General features: G+C 43.0%; 1 pseudogene; it reads left to right on the top strand.

Annotated features, from left to right (window-relative positions):
• The first annotated feature begins 3,377 nt into the window (after window positions 1–3,377).
• Window positions 3,378–3,962, top strand: LOC123813962 (annotated as a pseudogene).
• The last annotated feature ends 5,718 nt before the right edge of the window (window positions 3,963–9,680 follow it).

A 9,680-nucleotide genomic window follows, 5' to 3' on the forward strand; every position in this document is an offset into this window, starting at 1 on the left:
AAAGGAACATCCTTCATCTCGCCTTCACTCTAATATCCATTCCCAAGTTCCACTATTAGTAGCACCAGTCTCGAGTTTCTAAACAAGATCTATCATCAGAGTCAAGTGGGGAACATTTTAGACATAGAGATTCCAGAGATACCTCAGATCTACTGACCAACCTCAGGGAACAGTTTTTCAGTTTTCCCAGGGAATCCTGGGCCTCATGCAGGTTAGGACACCACTGCCGTGGCATGTGTTACTCACTGTGGCGATGTCTCGTGTCCACTCCAGTGCAGAGGAGGACTGTAGAGATTCCAGACCTCACTGAAACAGAACGTAAGTTCTCCAGATACACGCTCCTCGCTCTTCTTCACCCTCCCCACACCTCTAGCCTTAGGGCCGCCTGAGAGTTCATCACAACAATCCCACAACTGCCTTAAACAGATTACAGGAAGGAGGATGGGGAAGCAAACAAAACATATATTCACAAGACACTTCAAAAGCATAGTAACAAAAGAAACAGACTCATAGATACAGAGAACATCTTGACAGCTGCCAGATGGGAGGTGGGTTGCAGGGAACTGATGAAAAAGGTGAAGGGATTAAGAAGTACAGATTGGTAGTTACAGAATAGTCATGGGGATGTAAATTACAACATAAGGAATATAGTCAGTGATACGGTAATAACTATGTACGGGTAATCACTGTGTAAGCTACATAATGTCTAGTCACTGGGTTGTACACCTGAGACTTACACAATATTGTATGTCAACTGTAATTGAAAAATAAAAAAAAGGTATTTAAAAAAAGCAAGCAAGATAAATAGAAACACTTTTATTATGTAGGTCACATACTTCACAAATTTATCCCCTTTAATCCTCACAGCACTAAAAAGGTGGTCCAAAATCATCAACCTGATTTTACCCCTGGGGTGAAAAATATTCAACACAATGTATTGAATGAATATATTACAGTCATTTGAATTGTAAAACTAGAAAATAGACTCAAGCAGTCTGAATTCTGGAACCACTAAGGTAATATAGATCCACAGAATGGGGCAGGGTGGCAAACGAAGACATTTCCTGCTTGATGTGAGCTAGAGGAATAAGAAGAAGCCACCACATTTTCCTACTGATTGGACAGAAGGACTGGGGTAGGGGCACCTCCAAGAATCATAGGAGGGATTACCAGGCCTCCTAATCAGCCCCATCTTCCAAATCTCAGGTTTGGCGAGCTCTGCTCCCATTAGTCAGAGGTCCCTCATAAACCTGGATGCACCACAGGTGCCCTCCTAAGACAAATGTGCACCAGGACCCTGCAGGTGGTGGCCCGAGCAGCAATGAGCACGAGGCAACAGCAGCAGATACGACTTCAGAGCCCTCTCACAGCTGAATGGTCAGTGAGTAACATAATGAGTTATGAAAAGCAGGCACGTGAGGGAGGTGCTCAATCCATTCTCCAGGCACAGTAGGGGCAATGGGTTTATCTCGGAAGATAAAGAGATTGTATCTGAAAAATGTGTGTCAGACCAGTCCAAATTTTGGGAGTGGGTAAAAACTTCCACGGACAAAGGGTTTGTTAAAATGACTTGGAAGATGTGATGGTTATTAAGTTGAAATGTAGTATATGTGTGCACACTCTTTCTGTGCCAAAACCCATTTTTCATGTTCCAATGTTATTATTAAAATGACTCTTGACTAGAATTTCTGTAGCCCTTGGGCCAGAAATACTCATGACACATTAAAAGTCCTGGGTTATTCATGGACATCACGATTCTTTTTGTTACCATTTCTATACCAAGACACAGGAAAATCCCCCCTTAGAGACACCAGGGCAAGGTACCCTTCCTTGGAACACAGAGCTCAGAGCAGCAAAAACAAGCTTCATTGCAAGGGGAGGAACACACCTCTGCAGCCTTTCCCTAGTGAACTGCTGCATCTTAAAGCAGGGACAGGTGCACACGTTACCAGAGGAAACTGGAGCTAATCACTGCTGTGCCTCGTGCAAACGACTAATGTATGCTGTTTTTAAGGATCCCATTCCAGTCCACAGGAAACCATGCTCCAACGTCTCATTCAGCAAGACATAGCCTTCTCTTGGTGATACCATCTTTCATAACTCCAATACAGAATTATGCTAAAAGTACCCACTTCCCTTCAAAAGTGAGAAAGAGAAGAAACAAAAAGGCGAATGGGGAAAGAGGCCCTCATCCTGCCACACAACCCAGAAAAGCAGCAGTAACCCAAGTGTTCCTTCACTAGGAATTTTCCTCAAACCTGCATCCATTGGATGCAAGTCCCTCTCCACCAGAAAAGCCTGCTGTGCTGCCCTCTGCTGGAAGGTCAGCTCACCACTCGGCTTGGCTGGGGGTTTGGATCCAGCCAGGACTCAGTGTTGGCAAGACTAGGAATCTCTCACTCCCTTGCTCTTTTCACGCATAACCTCTGTCTGCCCTTTCTAGTAGGCATAATGTGATCAGAAGTGCCACCTTCTTTAGGACAGCTTAGCAGTTTATGGTTGAGATGCTCATAATTGACAGAAGCTTACACAAGATGGGGTCTCTTTGGCTGAGGTTCTCCTGGTTGCTTTGTTTCTGAACCCTGAGGAGATGAGAGTGGGCTGCAGAATCATGGCCCAAGTTTCAGTGCAGCCCAAGGGGCAAATCCCTAACCTGCAGTTGCTGGCTGACAGTCCCCTTATTCTCTAGTGTATGCTCATTTGTTACAAGATAGAAATAGCTAAATAACAGGGCTTTCTGACACCTTCTCATGGGGGGCTGCTGAGACTGAGGGGGTGTTGAGGGAAGGAGACTGTCCTCCAGCCTCAAAGGTTAGAGCCTAGAGTTCATGCTTTCTTAAGTAGAGGCAAATTAATAACTAATTCCAACAGAAAATAACAAATTTCTAACTAAATCCACATGTCATTTCTTTCCTATAATGAACAACGGCTCATTATTTCAGACAAAAAGTATCCCTGTAATAAACCGAATTATTTCTTAAGACAAAATACTATAAAAATAATAAGAATAGGAAGTAGTTGTCCCTCAAATTGCTGTATTTCCAAATAGTGCTATATCATTTCCCCAGAATGACTGGGGAAATAGTCATTCTCTCTAAATTGCACTTCATTTTTGTCTGTCTTTGAGGACAGGTAAGTTGGAGTGCAATTAATCACAAGAATTTAACGGGTCCCAGCAGTCCCTTTGACGGTCCCCTGGATCCGTCCCTTGCTTCAACAGTGATTGGATGGATAGACCCAGGGACACCCCTTCTTCCAGCCTCCAAACACCATCCTTCTTTTCCAGTCACCACCTTCAGAACCACCTCAGCCATCCTCAGCCTCTGAGACCAGCCAGCACCTTTTTTTTTAGCTTAACTGCTTATTGCCAAACAACCATGAGCTCCCAAATTCATCCGAATTATTCCACCACGCTGGAGGCTGACGTCAACCGCCTGGGCCTGGTCAGCCTGCAGGACTCACACACCTCCCTCCCTCTGGGCTTCGATCTCCACTAGGACAGCGTGGCTCCTCGGTGTAGGCCACTTCTTCCGAGAGCTGGCCAAGAAGTGCAAGGGAGCCGAGTATCTTTTAAAGATGCAAAACCGGTGCAGTGGCCGAGTTCTCTTCCAGGATGTGCAGAACCTTCCCAAACTGAGTGGGGCGAAACTCAGGACACCATGGAAGCTGCTGTGGCCTTGGAGAAGAACCTAAACCAGGCCCTTTTGGATCTGCAGACCCTCGATTCTACCCACACAGACCTTCTAGCCCTCCTGGAGAACCACTACCTGCGTGAGGAGGTGAAACTCATCAAGAAGGTGGGCAACCACCTGACTAACCTTTGCAGGCCAGGCGGGCCCCCAGGCTGGGCCGGGTGAGTGTGTCTTCAAAAGCCTCACCCTCAAGCGCAAGTAGGAGCCTTTGGAGCCCAGAGGCCTTTGAGGGGCTCCTCTGCATCCCCCTGGTGTCCGGCTTTCACCTGAGCCTCTCCCTGCAACCAGTAGTCAGCCTTTTAATACCTTGGAGCCTCTCCCATTCCTTGTATCAATGGAAACAATAAAGCTTTTTGCAGAAAAAAAAGAATTTAGCAGACCTCAATTTGGTTATAAATACTGCTTTATACCTGCCTTGCCAAAATCACCAGCCAGGTGTCAGACCTGGGCTATCTGTTTCTCCTGAGTTTCAGTGAATGCCTCTTTCCTGCATTTCATTCTAATTTAGTTTCGCACCTATACGCACATCTACCTGTCCAGGTACGGCATCTTTCTTCCCAATGCCACATCCCCTAACCACTTCTGAATGTTTCTTCTGGGATGGTAGCAATGACTACCATTTTGGAGCTTTTACATATCAATAATTAGCATCCTTAATCCCTAAAATTACACTGCAGTAATTATTATTAACCCCTTTAACTGAGGGTCAGAGAAGTTAATGTCTACTGAAAGTCACATCACTTGCAAAAAAAAAAAGTCAAACTGGGAATAGGACGCAAAGATTTCAGATGCCAAAACCTACACTCTTTACTACATGTTAGATGGTCTCAAAGGCAGGAAGAAGTTCCTCATTAGAAGTTGAACTCACCCTTCCTGCCACAATTCTCCACTGCCAGTGGTAGTGTCACCATTTTCCTTAGTTACTTTGCTTGCTTGCTTTCTGACTTGCATCACACATCTTCACCACCTAGTAAGTCTTGAAGGAATTTGGTCTACAAAGCCTCCCAGATTCAGTGTTCCCCAACCATCATCATCCTGGTCCAAGCTTCTGCACGTGTGACAGATATTCTGAGAGCAACCTCTTAATAATCCTGTTACCTCCAGTCTGAATGCAGCAAACCACGCTTCACCGGTCTGGGCTATTCTTTTAAATGTGCCTACAGAATGTGTAGTGCCTAACTTCATATTTCGCCAGTCAGTTAGTAAGTAGTACCATTCTAGTAGTGTCTATCCATGTCTTATATTTCCAAGCTATTGGAAGTCCCCCCACAGTGGAGGTGATTGGTCATCAATACACCCCCAGGAAGATGCAGACGGCACAGGGGTGTAAGTGAATGATAGCCAAGAAAGATCTTGGAAGACAAGGACCTCTCTCTAGTGAACTCTAAGGTCTCCATTTGGGATATCTACATTGAAACATCTTTTTTTTCACAGAAAAGAAGCCAAAACAGCTTCTAAAACCTTTACCTGAAGAGCTATTAGCACTTCAGGGAGAGAGAAGGAAAGAGCCACAGCTCTTCTCTCAACAGAAACATGGATTGCTGGGTGCCTCCCTCTGGGCTCCCCTGGGAGCAAAGCCTGAGACCAGGGCTTGGCTGCAGGTGTTTGGCTGGGGGGCAGTGTGAGGAGGCAGGGCCGAGCGAGGAGAGACAGTGACGAGCCAACACCAGGGTCTGTGATCCAGGTCCTGCTGTGGGCAGAGGCGCTGCTTCCCAGGACCCCCGAGAAGTGCACGGAATACTCCCGCATTCTCCGTCTTAGCACAGGGGCTGGCATCGGTCCGTTGCTCCCACTCCCCGCGAGCCAAGGGCTGCCCAAGGAACACTAACTCCCTGGCACTTCCAGGCCCAGCTGGTGGGAGGACAGACTGTCCTCTTTAGGCTGGAGAAAGCTGTGAGGCAGAAAGAGAGCATCTTGACTAACCTGATTACATCAAACATGTTGCAAAACATCCCATATAAAACGCAATTGTGTGCCTTAAAATGTAAAAAATACATATGATTTTGTGTTTAAAAGTACTATCAATTTTGATGCCACAATTTTTGTTTCATCTTCTTTAACTGATCTTTTTAAGTCCTAAATATTTTTTCAAGGTTTCAAATATTTTAGCCCAATGGATAAAACAGCCTTGAAGCTCCCTCAAAAACCGTTCAGTAGAAACAAGTGGCCACAACTCTACTGCAAACCCTGCCCTTCAAGCAGCTGCAAATAAGTACCAAGAACTGGTATTCTCTGAAATTGGTGTCACACGCCTAACACCAGGCAGCGGCCATTCACGGTGCACACAGGAGCAAAACAAGTGCAGGGCAAGAAGAAAATGAGCAGGGAAGTAGAATAGTAAGAGCAGAGCAGAACAGAGGGCAGACCAGAAAAGAGAGATTTCCGGCAATTGCACCTGGTAAAGACTCAACGATTTCCCAGTATAATGAAATTATAAATGACTATCAGAACCGTAGGAAATTGACATCATCATGATCATCATCCACTTAGCTATTTCTTTAACTGTTCAAAATTTTGATCCCAATGTGGGTTCTTATTCTCAAATTAATTTTTTGGTTTTCTTTATGAAACCCAAGTCAGGAGCTTTTCCAGGCATCGGTCAAGAATAGCGACCATTGTAAAGGTGTGTTCTCCAAAGTAAATGAGCAAAGCAAGATATCATCTACAAAATTCTGCCCCAGCAAGGCTTTTCTGCTCTGCTTCTGTTTCTTAATATACTCAGACTGAGGGCCTTGTACTATCCTCGCTCTCTCTCTCCAGGCCACAGGCCTCCCCGGCGCTATCTCACACTCCACCGTCCCCAGGAGAGCTGGAGAGAATCGTTAACCATCTTTAAATAAATAAGTCACCAGTGGTACACAGCCACGACTCTGCAGCACAGAATAGCCCAGGTGAAAAAGGCACAGTTGCAAAAACATGCCTGGTACAGAAATTTTCCCTGGAGATTTTGATTAAAGATTATATTTGAATCTGCTCTTTTTTTTTTATCTGTCTCGGACCCTTAACCATTACAGAGATAGCCTTTCACCCAAAGCAATAAAAATCTGTTAAAGCAGAAAATTGATTGTAAAAAACAGTGCCCTAAGTCGTTAGAAAACCCTGAGCTGTAAGAGGATCAGGTTTTTAGCCAAGAACCAGAGGTATTAAGCCAACATGCTATGTGATGAGCACCGTGTCAGGCTACTCTGTGGAAATTCAGTGGGACAAACTAGACTTTCTAGCAGGTTTCAATTCCAGTGTTCTTTTCCTGACAAATACAAATTGCCTATATTTTGGGTGTATATATTATATGATGCTTTGATGTGTTTAGACTTTGTAAAATAATGATCACAATCACGCTAACATATCTATCACCTAGCCTAACTGCCACTTTCTTCTTTGTGTCTGTGTGTGGAGGGGAACGAAGACCCACCTACCCTCTTAGAGAACGTCCAGCAGGCCATACAATGTTGCCGACTGCAGCCATGATGTCGCATGTGCAGTCTCCGGAGCTTAGTTATCTGCACAACTGAGGCTTTGCACCTTTGACCAGCTCCTTCCCCCTTCGTCCCTCCTGCGCCCCTGCCAACCTCCGTTCTACTGGCTGCTTCCATGAGCCTGACTGTTTTAGATTCCACGTGTAAGGGACAACAAGCACTGTTTTTCTCTCTGTGTCTGGCTTATTTCACTCAGTGTAATGTCCTGCAGGTTTATCCAAGTTGTTGCAAGAGGCAGGATTTTGTTGTTTTTAAGACTGAATAATGTCCCATTTTATCATTTTCTCTACCCGTTTATCCACCTACAGGCAGTTTGGGTGTTTCCATGTCTTGACTATTGCGAATGATGTTGCAACAAACACGGGGGTGCACATGTCTCTCCAAGATCCTGATTTCATTTCCTTTGGAAATATAATCTAGATGTGCAATGGCTGGATCCTCTGGTAATTTTATCCGGTAATCTCTTGTCTTGTAATCTTCAATAACAGCCATTACAACGGGTGTGGAGTGACACTTCACTGTGATTTTAATGTACATTTCCCTAATAATTAGAAGTGTCAGCACCTTTCATGTACTTGTTGACCATTTGCCTATCTTCTTTGGAAAAATGTCTATTCAGGAGGTCCTTTGCCCATTTTCCTGTCTTTGTTGTTGCTGCTGTTGTTGTTGTTATTGAGTTACATTAGTTCCTTGATAGAATTCCATTCGTCTATTTTTGCCTTTGTTGCACGGCCTTTGTTGTCACGTCCAAAAGGAATTGCCCAGACCAATGCCAAGGAGCTTATATTCTCCAGGGGGAGATAAATAAGAAGTGGTAAACACAATACATAAAAAAGTTATAACACATATTAGAAGATGGCAACACTGAAAAGGAAAAGCAAAACTAAGCAAGAAGGATTAAAAGGGCCAGGGAGTAGAGCATATGGAATTTTAAACAGTATGGCCAGAACAATCCTCATTAAAGCACAGACCTCTGAGAAAAAGGCTTGAAAAAAACCTGAGAAAATATTTTTTAACTTCAAAAGTTTCTATTTTCCAAAACATGCAATGATCTCAAATAGAAAGATAGAGATGATATATCATTTTGAAGGGATGACCAGAAGACCAAAGGATAAATAATTTAGAAAAAGTATAAATTGTCCTTTTGAGATTGGTCTTATTCACATTTGAGTCCGTCCTAAGGGAAATACATCTAAGAAGACAGAAAATAAATAGCCATAACTGTGGTACACATTACTCACTAATTTTGATTGCAAAAAACTTTTATGGATTCCTTTTTATCTTTAAATGCTCAATCAGATGGAAAAGGCGATCAAGTTTCAGAATCTCAGCTAGTAAACCCCCCACCTTATAATATACAAAATATAGAAAGGTTGAAATTTGAAATGTTACTATTTTTTGTGTATAAATTAAAATGTTATTGACCCCAATAGCTCAGTTCAGACTACAGTGCCCCAGAAGATACGTTGTTTATAAAAACATTGAACTCATGGAATCTTTGGATAGATGTTGCTCTGTTCCTATTGAAATGCTGTTTTAATAATATTTTCAGGATGTTCTGATATTAGTAAATTTTTGAGAGCATGGGCCATAGCTTTTAATGCTTTGTATTATATATACTCTGTAGTTCTTTGACATAGCAGGCCCTCAGTAAACATTTGTTGACTGATACTTACAAATATAGAGAGAGAGGTAAATGTGCATGTCATTTGCTTTGTTATTTCATTTGGCAAGTTGAAGAAGTATCAAAAAGACCTATTTAAGCAGAGTTCATCGTTACAATAGTCTTCACATTGAACCAAAATGTCCCTGTGAATTCTACCCATTGGTTTAATTCTGCCTTCCATTCGGAAGAACCGAGGAATGCAACTATTTTATTTTCTATTGAGAGTTGTCTATGTTCTAATAGAAGGCTTTACACATGTTACTTCATTCAAACACCAAATCTCATAGGAATTCCTTTGTAAACAGGTAAGTTAAGCATCAAAAAGGAAGCAACATTTTTGAAATTTTAAAACAAAACTGTAACATTCCCTTTTCTTCCCTTATTTTACTACCTAATGCAACAGTAATGGCATCTTTGGCACTCCCCCTGACAGCCCAAGAACCACTTTTCCCTGCTGAGTGGAGTCTGGGACTGCGGCTGCCGGCCGCACGCAGCTTGCTCAGGACACCGTGTACCAATTAGTCATCACCTGCTTCCAAGAACAATGGCATGACGGGGACAAAGCATCCTTTCTGCCTTCTCCTCCTGATTCAAGGTGCCAAATGTACAAAATCCAAAGAGTAATTTCAAATGAAGTTAATATAAGGGGAACATGACAAGAAAAAAATCCCTTTCAAATAAATTCTAACGTCCTCCTTATTGGGAGCCATTATCTTGGCTCTGTAACAATTAGTTCTTCTAATAATGTCTTAAAATTAAAATAAAGTTTTGTCCATAAAACATCCCAGAGAGAACATTTTGCAATATATTCAAATATTGAATCATTACACTGTACACCTGAAACTA

This window comes from Phyllostomus hastatus, unplaced genomic scaffold, assembly GCF_019186645.2.
Source record: "Phyllostomus hastatus isolate PE091 unplaced genomic scaffold, TTU_PhHast_1.1 phas_contig_159, whole genome shotgun sequence".
Classification (NCBI taxonomy): Eukaryota; Metazoa; Chordata; class Mammalia; order Chiroptera; family Phyllostomidae; genus Phyllostomus; species Phyllostomus hastatus.